This window comes from Lactuca virosa, chromosome 4 (assembly GCF_052849685.1).
Source record: "Lactuca virosa cultivar CGN04683 chromosome 4, Lactuca_virosa_CGN04683_v6, whole genome shotgun sequence".
NCBI lineage: Eukaryota > Viridiplantae > Streptophyta > Magnoliopsida > Asterales > Asteraceae > Lactuca > Lactuca virosa.
In genome coordinates this window covers 475521103-475537273 of record NC_136429.1, presented here as the reverse complement: position 1 = coordinate 475537273, position 16171 = coordinate 475521103, and positions in this window count along the sequence as shown.

The window sequence follows — 16171 nt, the reverse complement described above, 5'->3', positions numbered from 1 at the left end:
TCTGCATTAGTACTCAGATTCTGAGTCTTACTCAGTTTGGTATTACTTTGGATAGGCAGTTCCCCCTTCTTGGAATTTTCCATACTAAAACATTTTTAGCACCTTTTCCAAATATGTACCTTGACTAAGTCCAATTAGTATTTACTCATGTCTCTCAGAATTCTTATCTCTAGAATGTAGGCATCCTCTCCTAGATCCTTCATAACGAAACACTTTCCAAGCCAAGACTTAACTTCTTGCAAAGTTGGAATTTTGTTTCCTATAAGAAGTATGTCATCAACATACAACACCAGGAAGGTGACTACACACCCACTAGCTTTGACATATACGTAGGACTCATCTTCACTTCTAGAGATGCCAAACTCCTTGACCTTCTCGTCAAAGCAAAGATTCCATCTGTGAGAAGCTTGTTTCAATCCATAGATTGATTTCTCAAGCTTACACACTCCATTCAGATATTTTTCATCTATAAAACCCTCTGGCTGACTCATGTAAACATCCTCAACCAACTTCGCATTGAGGAATGCAGTTTTTACATCTATCTGCCAGATTTCATAGTCATGAAACGCAGTTATGGCTAGCATTACCCTAATATACTTTATCTTGGCCACTGGTGAGAAGGTCTCATCATAGTCAACCCCTGGGGTTTGAGTGAACCCTTCGCAACCAGTCATGCCTTGAAAGTGTGTACCTTTCCATCCATGCCAGTCTTCTTCTTGAAGATCCATTTGCACCTAACTGTCTTCTGACTTGGTACATTATCAACCAAGTTCCAAACTTGATTATCATACATGGCCTTAATCTCGCTGTCCATTGCCTCTTTCCATTTGGATACCTTAGGGCCTGTCATTGCTTCTTTGTAGTTAGCGGGTTCATCCAAATTTACCAGTGCTGTAGTAATATGGAAACCATAGAACTTAGGTGGCATTATAACTCTACTGGAACGCCTAAGAGGTAATGATTCGTCAATCGGTTCAACTAGAATCTCTTCCTCTGGTTGAACCCTAGCGTCTTTAGAGGTTCCTTCATCGTTTGAATCTTGAATATCTTCAAGATCAATGGTATTACCACTGTCCTCTTTGCATATGAGCCCTCTCTCGTGAAAGACTCCCCTTCGTGCTACAAAAACCACGTTCTCACTAGGTCTGTAGAACAAATATCTAAAGGAATTATGTGGATACCCGATGAAAATACATCTCTCACTTCGAGGTTCAAGCTTGTCGTGAGTCTCTCATCTAACGATAGCTTCACAACCCCAAACCTTGATATGTGCTAACGATGGAACCTTCCCCGTCCACATTTTGTGAGGTGTTTTGGCAACTTTCTTAGTTGGGACAAGATTAAGAATGTGGGCGGCAGACTCTAAGGCATACCCCCAAAATGAGACTGGAAGAGAAGCTCGACTCATCATGGGAATGAACCACATCCAACAAGGTCCGATTACGCCTCTCTGCCACACCATTAAGTTGTGGTGTCCTAGGAGGTGTAAATTGTGAAAATATTCCACATTCCTTGAGGTAGTCATGGAACTCGATACTAAGATATTCTCCGCCTCTATCTGATTGGAGCATCTTTATCTTCCTGCCCAATTGATTCTCGACTTGTTGCTTAAACTCTTTGAACTTTTCAAAGGTTTCAGAACTATGCTTGATTAAGTAGATATAGCCATATTTGCTATAATCATTAGTAAAAGTCATATATAATCGATTAGCATCCCTTATGGATGATCTGAAGGGTCCACACACATTTGTGTGTATGGGATCCAACAAACCTTCACCTCTTTCACAAGATCCAGTGAAAGGTGATTTTGTCATCTTACCTAATAAACGAGATTCACATGTATCATCTGACCTTAAGTCAAATGATTCCAACACTCCATCCTTTTGGAGTTGGGCAATGCATTTCTTGTTAACGTGTCCAAGACGACAATGCCACAAGCATGCTTTGTCTAAACCATTAGACGAATCAATTTGAAAAACAATATTACCTAAATTGTCTACAATCATCACAGTTTCATACAAACCATCACAAGGTAACTGTTAGATGTCATTTCATGCATCTTGTAACATCCGGATTTCCAGGTATCATAATTTAAATATTTATTTTGAGTTGAGAAGAGGGACTCGACGAGTTGACGCCTAGACTCGTCGAGTAGGATCGCGATTGATGACTCGGATTAATGAATGGACTCGACGAGTCCTCGCTGTTGACAGAAACCCTAAATCTTTGGGCCTGAGCCCTATTTAAAGGCATTTATAGCCTTCAGTTGCGGCTACCTTCCCAGAAGAAAGAGCCCTAGCATATTTGAGCGTGTGTAGTGAGAGAGAGAGCCATATTGATCCATTTGTTGTGATTTTGCTAAGAAGGAGAAGTGATCCAGCAAGAAGGACCAAAGGGGGTTGTTATTATGAGACTTTCAAGCAAGGAGGCTTCACTTTGAGGTAGCAATTCGAACCTTTTCTTCTTTATTGTGTAAGCTTCTTGAATCAAGGGTTTCTTTACCCTTTCTTGAGTTGGAATAAGAGCATGAGAGGTCCCAATGTGAAATAGACCTTAGATCTGGACCTTGAGAGGTCCAGAGAGCCCCAAACATCCAGCTTTATGCAGTCCCTTTTTGGGTTTTGGAACATGGTTGTCATTTTAGGGCTAAATCATCATATAGACCCAAATGAGTGTTGCATGAGCATAAAGTTTGGACCTTTACGTAACTTTTGAGTATTAGAAGGCCAGATCTATAGGTTAGAGAAACAGATCTGACCTCAGGAGGTCGTTTGGACATTCTCATGGAAGAAACTCGCCGAGTCCATGAGCGGACTCGACGAGTCGGATCGTGTTGCACCACGATTCGTGATCAGTGGTAACCGTCGAGAGAAAGGTTAACTCGACGAGTCGAGTGAGGCCTTAGGAGGATTCAGAGGACACGTATGGAATCGCCGAGTCACCTGAGTGCACTCGACGAGTCTGGTCAAAGTTGGACCGTTGACTGGGGTTGACTTTTAGGGTTTGGTCAACATTTGGACATTGGACCATTGGAGGGGTAAAAGGGTCTTTTCCCCTTCTGATAGAATATAGGGAGGGATTAGTCTAGCCTCTAAGAGCCGTATTAATTAGAGATAATTACTTTATGTGATTAGGCGGAGGCTAGATCAGATATTCGAGTTCGAGACTTTCCGAGATTACCCGAGGTGAGTCTTCTCACTATACATTACCTAGAGTGGTAACTATGTCCAGACTGGAGGGTCTTATGTGTCATGTGTATGTTGAGTTTATGTGCTTTGTGATATATGTATACCATGTGTTATATAGATCGGACCGGAGGGTCCTACGATTTAGACCGGACCAGAGGGTCCAACGATTTAGACCGGACCGGAGGGTCCAACGAGCTAGACCGGACTGGAGGGTCCAACGAGCTACGGGACTGGAGGGTCCCGCTAAGACACATTGACCGGAGGGTCATACCGAGTTATAGCCTCGAGTGGCTTATGTGTTGTATGTGGTAATTTGGGGAACTCACTAAGCATTTATGCTTACCGTGTTATGTGATATGTGTTTCAGGTACCAGCGAGGATCGCGGGAAGGCGCCGACATGATTTGTACACACTGGTAGAGGATTATGTTTTGAGATTCTGGGATATGTTTTATTATGATGACATTTGATACATGAGATTTTGAGAATATTATATGAGTTTTTATTATGTGGAAAAATGAAAAATTGTTTTAAAATTTACATCGTTACAAGTTGGTATCAGAGCCTTGGTTTGAGGGATTCGGATGCACCTTTTGGCGTATCTGAACTTAAACTGAGGATTTGAGAAATTTTGCATAAAAGAAACAATTTTTCTAGAAAGAGAAAAAGATTTTTGAGAAACGCAGAACGGAGCAGTGTGTACAAGCAGCCAGCGCCCGAGCGGTGATTTCCTAAAATACCCTTACATTATGTGTTATGAGATATTATGTGATATGTTATGCATGCTAGAGTAGGATAGGTATTCATAGTTAGGACTAGAGTGTGCCTGATTTGTGATGCCTTAGCCTAGGAGTCACTACTGCTATGAGATACTTCGAGAGTAAGTAGGTAGCAACAAGGAGCTTATGAGTGGTCTACTGGAGGGTAGCCTAAGATATAGAGTACTTGTGATCTGAGATCCTAGGAGGAGGACTTGGGGTGAATACTGATGTGTTGTGGAAGGTAGTATAGGGCCCGTACTATTGGAAACACCGGATCAGTAAGCAGTCCATGTAAGAATCCGTAGGGTACTAAAGAAAAAGCAGGGTTGAGTATCGAGTGCGAGTATACTCGAGCGAGTCTCTGACTTCTTTTGTGTTGTATTTCAGAGACATCATGGTTGGGACGCGCCACCACCCAGGAGGCAGTGGTACCAGTGGTTCATGGATGAGGAGATCTGTAGGTTGATTCACGAGGAGGTAGCCGCAGCCATTCGAGCTGAGATTCCTGAGATGTTTGGGTCTATCAAGACCACTTTGATTGAGACGTTTGACGAGCGGTATGCTTCTCTTACCGAGGCTGCTGTTGCTGCAGCCACCGCAGCCGTCGCCGCTGCCAGGCCACAGGGGGGTGACTCGTTGCTGTACCGAGCGTTCAGCAACACGAAGCCACCAGATTTTGATGGGACTCAGGATCCGATAGCCGCGATGAGGTGGATCTCTGACATTGAGGGATGCTTCTACACCTGTTCTTGTCCGGAGCATCTGAGAGTTCGGTTCGCGCTGAACCAGCTTCGCTTGGGAGCGAAGGACTGGTGGAAGTTTGTTACGACAGATTTCACTCCTGTAGAGATTACAGCGGTAACCTGGGAGAGGTTCACCACCATGTTCCGAGATGAGTATGTTCCCCCGGTGGAGACGGAACGATTGGCGCAGGAGTTCTTGTCCCTCAGGCAGGGGACGGAGTCCGTGACTGTGATTACACGGATGTTTCATGAGAGGGCGTTGTTTTTCCCTGAGCACGTGTCTACCAAGCAGGCACGTATGAGCCGATATCTGAGCATACTGAGGAGGAACATTCGTGAGTTCGTGGCGAACTCGACATAACGGACATTTGACGAGCTCCAGGAGAATGTCCGGAAGAGGGAGATTGAGTTAGAGACTCAGGCCAAGGAGGAGGCCGAGTCTCAGAGGAGGGATAGGCGGACGGTACAGTCTCAGCCGGCAGCCAAGCGGGCAAAGCCCGCTGATTCGAGATCTGGAGGTCCGAAGGGCCGCACTTGCGGGAAGTGCGGCAAGAGCCATGATGGGGGTGTGTAGAGCGGGTGTGTGCTACAAGTGTGGGAAGGAGGGGCATATCGCGAGGGATTTCCCCAAGGGATTTTCGGTTTGCTTTCACTGCAACCAGACAGGCCATTGGAAGGCCGAGTGCCCACAGCTACTTCAGGGATCAACACAGGGATCTGCACCTGCTGCTAGAGCTACCGAGGTCCGGCCAGCGAAGGCCGAGGCACCGAAGGCTCGCGAGAGAGCCTTTCAGTTGACAGTGGAGGAGGTCCGCGCAGCGCCCGATGTCGTGGCTGGTATGTATTCTTTTATTTACTTATACTGAGTTTGAGATATCATGCTTATTTTGTGGTATGCATAGGTAGTTTTCTTGTGAGTTCTGTACCTGCTTTGGTGTTATTTGACTCGGGTGCGAGTCGATCTTTCTTGTCATTAGCGTTTAGCCAGCACATCAGTACCCGGCGAGAGGCGTTGAGTCGACCTCTACGAGTTTCCATAGCTGACGAGCGAGCGGTTTATGCTACTGATGTGATTTGAGGATGTGTGCTCGAGATTTTCGGTGTTGAGTTCCCGATAGATCTGGTACCGATTGCGATGGGTGATGTCTGTGTCATCGTGGGCATGGACTGGTTGAGCCGATTTGGAGCTGTTATAGATTGCGAGCGGCAGTTGGTGACCATACGAGACCCTAGTAGGGGAGTACTTACGGTGTATGGCGAGGGTACCCGGTCTGGGTCAACATTTTGTTCGGCTGCGAGAGCGAGACAGAGTCTACAGCAGGGCTGTTGAGGGTTTGTAGCCTATGTGATGGATACACGAGTTGCTGCAGAGAGGCCGAGTTCTGTTGGTGAGGTACCGATAGTGTGAGAGTTTCTAGATGTTTTCCACGAGGAGTTGACGGGTGTGCCTCTCGAGAGGCAAGTGGAGTTCCGCATCGATTTGGTTCCGGGGGCAGCACCTATTGCCAAAGCACCATATTGCCTTGCGCCACCGGAGATGCAAGAGTTATCCTCACAACTTCAGGAGCTGTTGGGGAAGGGATTCATCCGACCGAGTAGCTCGCCGTGGGGAGCGCCGATCCTTTTTGTCAAGAAAAAGGATGGTTCACACCGGATGTGCATTGATTACCGGGAGTTGAACAAATTAACGGTCAAGAACCGTTATCCATTACCTAGGATCAACGATCTGTTCGATCAGTTGTAGGGTGCGTCTTGGTTTTCCAAGATAGACTTGAGGTCTGGTTATCACCAAATGAGGGTGCGTGATGAGGATATCCAGAAGGCATCATTTAGGACTCGTTATGGGCATTACGAGTTCGTGGTGATGCCTTTTGGGCTCACCAATGCATCAGCGGCGTTCATGGACCTCATGAACCGAGTATGCAGGCCAATGTTGGATCGATCGATGATTGTGTTCATCGATGAAATTCTAGTGTACTCGAGGACCAGAGAGCAGCATGAGGAGCACCTGAGGGAGATCCTTAGAGTATTGAGATCGGAGAGGCTTTATGCCAAATTCTCCAAGTGTGATTTCTGGTTACGAGAGGTCCAGTTCCTGGGACATCTCGTTAATCAGAATGGGATATTGGTCGATCCGGCCAAGATTGAGGCTGTCATGAGTTGGGAGGTACCGAGATCCCCCACCGAGATCAAGAGTTTTCTGGGGTTGGCCGGCTACTATCGGAGATTTATCCGGGATTTCTCCAAGATTGCCGTTCCCCTCACCAGATTGACCGGGAAGGGCGTTGTTTTTATTGGGGTCCAGAGCAGCAGACCTCGTTTGAGACTCTTCTCCAGAGACTATGCGAAGCCCCAGTGTTAGCCCTTCCGGAGGGAATGGATGATTTTGTGGTTTACTATGATGCGTCCATATCAGGGTTGGGTGCGGTGCTTATGCAGAGAGGGCACGTGATAGCATACGCATCGAGGCAGCTGAAGCCTCATGAGACGAGGTATCCTACCCACGATTTGGAGTTGGGGGCAGTAGTGTTCGCCCTCAAGATATGACGCCATTATTTGTATGGGGTTCGGTGTACTGTATACACGGAACACAAGAGTTTGAAGTATCTGATGGATCAGCCCAACCTGAACATGCGTCAGAGGAGATGGTTGGATGTGGTAAAGGATTATGACTGTGAAATCCTGTACCACCCGGGCAAGGCTAACGTGGTAGCCGATGCTCTGAGCCGCAGGGCGGAGAGCGCCCCGATTCGAGATATATGCATGAGGATGACGGTGATGACTCCGGTATTAGATACCATCCGAGAGGCCCAAGCAGAGGCTGTGAGATCAGAGAACCTCAAGAGGGAGCGAGTAGTTGGGAAGGTATCCGAGTTTGTGACAGATAGCCGAGGGCTGAGGAACTTTCGAGGTCGGATATGGGTGCCTTATACGGGCGGGGCACGTAGCACTCTGATGGAGGAGGCGCATAGATCGAGATTCTCGATCCATCCCGGGGCCACTAAGATGTATTTGGACCTGAAGAGAGACTACTGGTGGCCCTGTATGAAGAGGGATGTTTCATGGGTAGTAGAGAGGTGCTTGACCTGTCGGCGGGTTAAGGCCGAGCACCAGCGTCCGCATGGCAAGTTGCAGCCACTAGAGGTTCCCCAGTGGAAGTGGGAACAAATTTCTATGGATTTTATCACCAAATTGCCAAGGACTGCGAGGGGTGTTGATGCAATTTGGGTGATTGTGGACCGGCTGACGAAGAGCGCTCACTTCCTTGCTATCAGTGAGAGCTCTTCTGCGGAGAGGCTGGCAGAGATATATGTGAGGGAGGTGGTGTCGCGGCATGGAGTGCCGGTCTCGATTGTGTCAGATCGAGACGTATGTTTCACTTACAGGTTCTGGAAGAAGTTCCATGAGGAGTTGGGTACGAGATTGCACTTCAGCACTGCTTACCACCCCCAGACGGATGGACAGAGTGAACAGATGATTCAGACACTTGAGGATATGCTTCGAGCATGTGTTATGGACTTCGGTGGAAGTTGGGATACATACCTACCTATGGCTGAGTTTTCCTACAACAACAGCCACCATTCGAGTATTGGTATGCCTCCCTTCGAGCTTTTGTATGGGAGGAGGTGTCGGACTCCCATCTGTTGGGGAGAGGTAGGGTAGCGAGTGATGGGTAGCACTGAGATAGTGCTTAAGACGACTGAGCAGATACAACAGGTCAGGCAGAGGTTGCTGACAGCCCAGAGCCGTCAGAAGAGCTATGCAGATAGACGGCGATCCGAGCTCGAGTTCCAGGTTGGAGATTTCGTACTCCTGAAGGTGTATCCATGGAAAGGAGTGATCCGATTCAGGAAGAGGGGCAAGCTGGGGCCCCGATACATTGGTCCGTTCAGGGTGACCGTGAGAGTGGGTAAGGTAGCATACCGTTTAGAGCTGCCTGCGGAGTTGAGCCAGATTCATGATACCTTCCACGTATCCCAGTTGAGGAAGTGTATAGCCGATGAGACGACAATAGTGCCGCTAGAGGATATTCAGGTGGATGCGAGCCTGAATTACATTGAGAGGCCGATCGCGATCTTCGATCGGAAGATCAAGGTTCTGAGGAACAAGGAGGTGCCTCTTGTTCAGGTCCAGTGGCAACATCGGAGAGGGTCCGAGCTGACTTGGAAGCCGGAGACAGAGATGCGGGAGCAGCATCCAGAGTTGTTTGCAGAGTAAGACTTCGAGGGCGAAGTCTGATTCTAGTGGGGAAGAATTGTAACATCCGGATTTCCAGGTATCATAATTTAAATATTTATTTTGAGTTGAGAAGAGGGACTCGACGAGTTGACGCCTAGACTCGTCGAGTAGGATCGCGATTGATGACTCGGATTAATGAATGGACTCGACGAGTCGGTGAGGCGACTCGACGAGTCCTCGCTATTGACAGAAACCCTAAATCTTTGGGTCTGAGCCCTATTTAAAGGCATTTATAGCCTTCAGTTGCGGCTACCTTCCCAGAAGAAAGAGCCCTAGCATATTTGAGCGTGTGTAGTGAGAGAGAGAGCCATATTGATCCATTTGTTGTGATTTTGCTAAGAAGGAGAAGTGATCCAGCAAGAAGGACCAAAGGGGGTTGTTATTCTGAGACTTTCAAGCAAGGAGGCTTCACTTTGAGGTAGCAATTCAAACCTTTTCTTCTTTATTGTGTAAGCTTCTTGAATCAAGGGTTTCTTCACCCTTTCTTGAGTTGGCATAAGAGCATGAGAGGTCCCAATGTGAAATAGACCTTAGATCTGGACCTTGAGAGGTCCAGAGAGCCCCAAACATCCAGCTTTATGCAGTCCCTTTTTGGGTTTTGGAACATGGTTGTCATTTTAGGGCTAAATCATCATATAGAGCCAAATGAGTGTTGCATTAGCATAAAGTTTGGACCTTTACGTAACTTTTGAGTGTTAGAAGGCCAGATCTGTAGGTTAGAGAAACAGATCTGACCTCAGGAGGTCGTTTGTGCATTCTCATGGAAGAAACTCGCCGAGTCCATGAGCGAACTCGACGAGTCGGATCGTGTTGCACCACGATTCGTGATCAGTGGTAACCGTTGAGAGAAAGGTTAACTCGACGAGTCGAGTGAGGCCTTAGGAGGATTCAGAGGACACGTATGGACTCGCCGAGTCACCCGAGTGCACTCGACGAGTCTGGTCAAAGTTGGACCGTTGATTGGGGTTGACTTTTAGGGTTTTGTCAACATTTGGACATTGGACCATTGGAGGGGTAAAAGGGTCTTTTCCCCTTCTGAGAGAATATAGGGAGGGATTAGTCTAGCCTTTGAGAGCCGTATTAATTAGAGATAATTACTTTATGTGATTAGGCGGAGGCTAGATCAGATATTCGAGTTCAAGACTTTCCGAGATTACCCGAGGTGAGTCTTCTCACTATACATTACCTAGAGTGGTAACTATGTGCAGACCGGAGGGTCTTATGTGTTATGTGTATGTTGAGTTTATGTGCTTTGTGATATATGTATACCATGTGTTATATAGACTGGACCGGAGGGTCCAACGATTTAGACCGCAGGTGCCCATTCGATCGCAGGTTGGCCAGAATTTCTCGAAATGGTATTTTACCTCATTAAAAACGCCCGAGACGCGTTTTCTTCAATATATGCGATCGCAGGTTGTCTATGTGTGATCGCATGCACGTCGTTTTTGCTGTTGGACGTATAAATAGACCCTCATAGCCTTCCAGTAACCTAAGTTGGCGATTCCAGAGGTACCAGACGACGAGAATACGATTTTGGAGGCGTTTCTTCTCTGATTTCAACGATTTATGAAGATCTGAAGACTGTGGATCATCTCCTTCAAGTAGATTAGTAAGATTAGTTGTTTGATGTCTCTTTTCATTTGTTTTTATCAGATTTTAGCCATGTCTGGCTAAAACCTTAGTTTTCAGTTCTACAAAGACAAGTACTTTTCATGTGATTGATCATTAGATTTGGTTTTAGATTCTTCAGTTTTGTTCTTAATGAATGTTTGATTTTGATTCTTGTTAGTCTGATCACCTAGCTAGGGTTTTATCATTCCAGTTAATCAGTTAATAGAATCTGTAATTGTTATTGTCAACTGGTAAAAGTAACATGTTGGGTCTAAAATATGGTTTATACTTTACTTTTCTAGGCAATTGTAGTTTTCGGTCTAGGACCGAAAACAACCTTAGGTTTACGGTTGGGTGGCGTTTACGGTTGTAAACACGTTTACGGTTGTAAACGTGTTTACAGCTACTGTTCCCTATAAATAGTGTCTGTAGATGTCAGATGGAAGAAGGGGAGTTTACGGTCAAGTGTGTGTGGAACTCAAGGTGTTCTAGAGAGAGAAACTAGAGAGAAGAAGAGTGTGTGTGAGTGGACCTTATGTGTATGGAAAATCATTCATATTATTGAATACACCATATATTCATCAAGTTCTTCTTCTTCTTCTTCTACTCCATTCTATCTTGCATCATCCACTTGATTGGGATTCGGCACCATCAAGTGGATATGATTGATAGTCAAGCTAATTTTTGGGACTTACAGTTGGTATCAGAGCATGAATTGTATCAATCTCTTTAGCAAGATCTGGAGCGTTTTTCATTTTTTCTTGAAGGATTTTATGTTTTTGGATAGTTTTTGAAAGAATATTGGGGGTTTGTTCTTCGTGTTCTTCATAAAAACGACTTTTTGATCGAGTTTTGGAGCTAAAAAGGTGAAAAATCGCGTTTTTTAGTCGTAACCAGCGAGGGGTGGCGGCGGTTTGCGGTCAGCAGCTAGGGTTTGCGAGGGTTTGCAGCCGGAAACTCATTTGCGGTCAGCAACATTTACAGCCGAAGAGAGTTTGCAGTCCGAGGTGTTTACAGTCGCAAATGGTTTGCGGTCAGCGGTTGCGCACGTGTTTGGTCAGTGGTCTCGCACGTGTTCAGTCAGCAGTCGTTTGCAGTCCTCGTTTGCGGTCCTCGTTTGCGGCCAACAGGTTTTCAGCCCACGTGTGCAGTCAACAGCTCGTGTGTGTGGTCTAGTTCAGTCAGCAGCGAATAAATAAAATGATCTTGGTGGGAGCAAGGATCGAACCCGGGTCTCTCCCACACCCAACCCACGCCTTCCCAATTGATCTAGCAAGCCATATGTTTAACATCTTCCCTGATTAAATCATATAGCTTCGCAATTTCGTTCCTATTTTCGGATTTTTGACAATTTTAGCCCAAAATTTAATTTTGCAAATTTTAAAGTTTCATTTTCAACTCAAAAGTTTTGACTTTTAATTTTTGACTTTCTAAATTGACTTTTGACCTTAAAAATTGACATTGACTTTCAAATTTGACATTTGACTTTAAACTTTGATTTTCTCGTTTAACTTTCAAATTTTCACTTTTAGCTTTTCGGTTTGACTTTTAAGTTTGACTTTTCAAGTTTGACTTTTTTAAACTTGACTTTTAAGGTTGACTTTTGAGGTTTATAGTCCAAGGGAATTTTTGGTAAAAAATGAGTTCCTCAAACATCCCAGTGAATGAAGTTTTATGTTCTTAATCTTGTGAAGCTACGATTAAGTTTCTTCGTGAACAAAATGATTTGCTAAAAAGGGAAAATGAGGACCTTAAATATGAAGGATATACACTTAAGAAGGCCCAAAAACCTTTAAAAGCACAACTAGAGGCCAAAACCAAGGATTTTAGAAAACTTCAAGAAGAATACAGTAATAAATTTGTGAATTATGATTATGTTAAGGAACAACTTGCTAACTTGACTACCGAATTTGATGCATTGAAAGCTAAATATAAAGATGCTGAATTCAACTTTAAGAAATTTGATGTGTCAAGTGAGGTAGTTGCATCCATGATAGAAAAACAATTAACATTTAAAGATAATCAAACCAAGGGTCTAGGGTATCATAGTGTTCCACCTCCTTTCAATGACAACTATAACCCACCCCTTGAGACAAACGAGGAAGAAATACCTGCTCAGTATGGCCAAACCACTATTCATGCTTCAGTTAAGACTGAACAATCAGGGCCAACTGAGGGGGTTGAGATGAAAGATTATGTCACACCCCCGAACCAGACGGCGGAAACGTCCGGGGGCTTGTGCGTGACTTCATCCTTGTAGTATCATCACATAGTATATAACTGAAACATAACATCATCATCATCACACATGTAATATAACAACATACATTGCTTACATCGAGTATTGTGTTTGAATATTGCATGCCAAAATAATTAAAGTATGATGAAACAAAATATAACAAAACATCCATTAGTTTGTTCACCCCAACCTGCTTCAACGGTTTACTGAGAATACAAGTTAATTTAAAAATGTCAACATAAAAATGTTGGTGAGTTGATATGCATGTTTGAGAAAATGATTTGTATAACTTTGTAATCACAAGAAAATCCTATATTTTCTTAAAACAATTTAGTATGTTTGTGTCCGATCTTGTATTAATGCATGTGTGTTATTATTTAATAGAATGCCAAAAGTGAATGAAGAGAATGTAAAGAGAATGCCCCCAGACAACCCTATGTTGCTTGTAAAAGAGAATGCTGGTATATCAACCCCAAAGGTTGAGTACCGACGCGAGTATGTTCCCAAGTAATCCAAAGAGAAAAGAGAACGTTCTCCCGTAAATTTCATAATGTTAATTCCTCTAAGTGAGTCGTTATAACCATACTAGATAATGACAATTTTGCCTGTCTTGGTGTTTATGGACGCTGACAGAATAGAATAAGGTTTTCGTCACCCTAGACTGGTTTAGTCTAACTGTAGCGAACAGCTCAGGTGTGGGGTGTCATCCCTGTATAGATCTATACACAAACCCTCGCTCTCCTTCCAAGAGACTCTGGTTATAACAACAGGCTACGATCGTACACTCAATAGGTGTCAACCGACACGTCTCACTAGATCCTTAATCGAATTTACGCGAAGAGAAACATATAAAACACATTCCAGGCCCAATGAACCATGTACGTGAACAACTAAGGCTCACTAAACATGTAAGTCATTTCCAGGCCCGAAAGGAATGAGATTATATAACATGGGCCCAAAATATATGTAAAAGGACAACTAAGGCCCATTTCACATGTAAGGTATTTACAGGCCCAAATAGCACGCAAAGAGTATCCAAGGTCCGTCGAGCATGTTAATGGGTCAATGAGGCCCAATAAACATATAAAGAGTATTCATGACCTATCAAGCATATAAACGGGCCACTAAGGCCCAATAACGTGGGAGAGGCAAAAATTTGCCCATTTGTGACATTATTGCTTGTTTTAGTTCAAATATTTACCAAAATGGCATAAAAGGCCCACTTTTTGTAAAAATGACAATCTTGGCCCATTTAGCCAAAAATTTACAATTAAGGCCCAATTTTAGTAAAAATAACATTTTAGGCCCCTTTTTGGACAAAAATTGCATTTAAGGCTAGTTTTTGTAAAAATAACATTTTTAACTCACTTTTGTCAAAAATATCATTTTTGGCTTGATTTATATATATATATATATATATATATATATATATATATATATATATATATATATATATATATATATTCGACCCATTATAGATAATTTCATCTTTTTGACCCAAATTTTTATATTTTCACAACTTTAACCCTTCTTATCAAAAATTTACATTTTTGGCACAACTTTCTTGAAAATGACATTTAAGCCCACAAAAGATCAAAAATTACAATCTTTGGGCCTAAAACCGCGAGAAGCCCAAATAAGGCCCATTTATGAAAATATTTACATTTTTAGTCCTTGTAAGGTCTCAAATGTCGAGATTAGCCATGTTTAGCAAAAATTTCCTTTTGAACCTCTTACTACCCGTGAGTTACATAAATAACCCATACTTTTGTCATTTGGTCACTTTTAGCCCCTTTTATGAAGTTTTTCTTAGCCTTAAGTAACTTACATGTATTTTAAACCTTTTTCTTGTAAGATAAGTTGAAATAAGTGTTATGTTATACCAATATCATCATCTTTTAGTAGATCTTTAAGTTCATGAAGTTTACAACCCATAAACACATATATAACTAGAAAAACACACAAAATTATGCATACACACATAGATCTACACAAAACAACTTGTATTCTCCCCCCAAAACAAAGTAAAAATCGAAAATAGGGGGTATGAACTCACATTGCTTTGAAGTTTTCGGTTTTTGGTGATGAAATGAGAAGATCTCGGCCCTAGATGTGTTCTTGAGAAGATTTTCGAGATCTATGAAGTCCCAAGAGCATGGATCATGAAATGATGTGGGTTAGCAAGAGATTTTTGGTGTAAACTTGAAGTTAAACCATAAAGTCAAACAAGAACTTACCAAAAGTGATGAGCTTTGATGAAGAGTTCTTGATGTGCCCTTAAAAATCACGAAAACTAGGAGGATAGAGGAGGAAAGTTCTTGTGCTAGAGAGGAAAAAGGATGAGAGAATCTTGAGTTTGAAAATGAAGAGTGATGGTGGTGATGGAGGCTCTTATGGCCGAGAGTGAGAAGAGAGGAGAGAGAAGGACTATACCTTGCATGGAAGTATGGGATTTGGTAATTACATGAGGTGTATTAAGCTTAATTACATGAAGGATATTAATGAGGTGTCATGATCTTAATATGCCTCCATATTTCATTTCTCCCCCCTTTTTTTTGTTGTAATTGGGCTAAAAATGGGGGAAAGGAAAAAGGGAAAAGAGTTTGGGCCTTTTCTTGGTTTAGTTCGAAATTATGAGGCCCAAGATGAAGATTTTCGGTTCATTGGGCCCTTATGGGGGTTCACGGCCCAAAGGTGGTGAAAGGGTGGGGTTTACGGCCCAACTATCATGAGAAGATGAGTTCACGGCCCATCATGATTCATTGGAATAGTTCACGGCCCATCATGATTTATTAGAATAAGTGAGTGATTTTAGGCCCAACATGGCCCAATTGCTATGGTTTGGCGAATGTGGGCCCAACAAGAGCCCAAATGGGTTTTATTGGTCCAAATTTATCAAATAAAAGATTTACTAGCCCATTAGGCCCAATAAGAGGATCCTAGTCCATAATAAATTTGAACCGGGATTTTTAGGGTTTTCAACCCATAGTTGAATATATGAGATGTATTGTATTAGGTTTTGAACTTCACTCAGGAGTTGGGATTCAAATGGATGATTTCATTTTAGCATATAACATGATATTCACTTAGAGTACAAGTCTTACAATAGTTGATGTTTACATGAAAATAGAATCTCCTAGCTAAAAATGCTAGCTGTGACAGATTGTAACGATTCTTCTTCCTGTGCAGGTAACGCAGTTGAAGATGAGAACAAGGAGAACATAATTAATTCTAGTTCTGTTGATTCTGTTGACTGTCAAACCAATGTCTCCTTGAAATCTGAATCTATTGCTTCTAACTCAGTTACTTCTAATCAACCCGATGTTGGTAAATACATGCCACCAATTCAAGCTAAACATAGTGCCTGTTGCAAGTGTGCTTGTGAGAA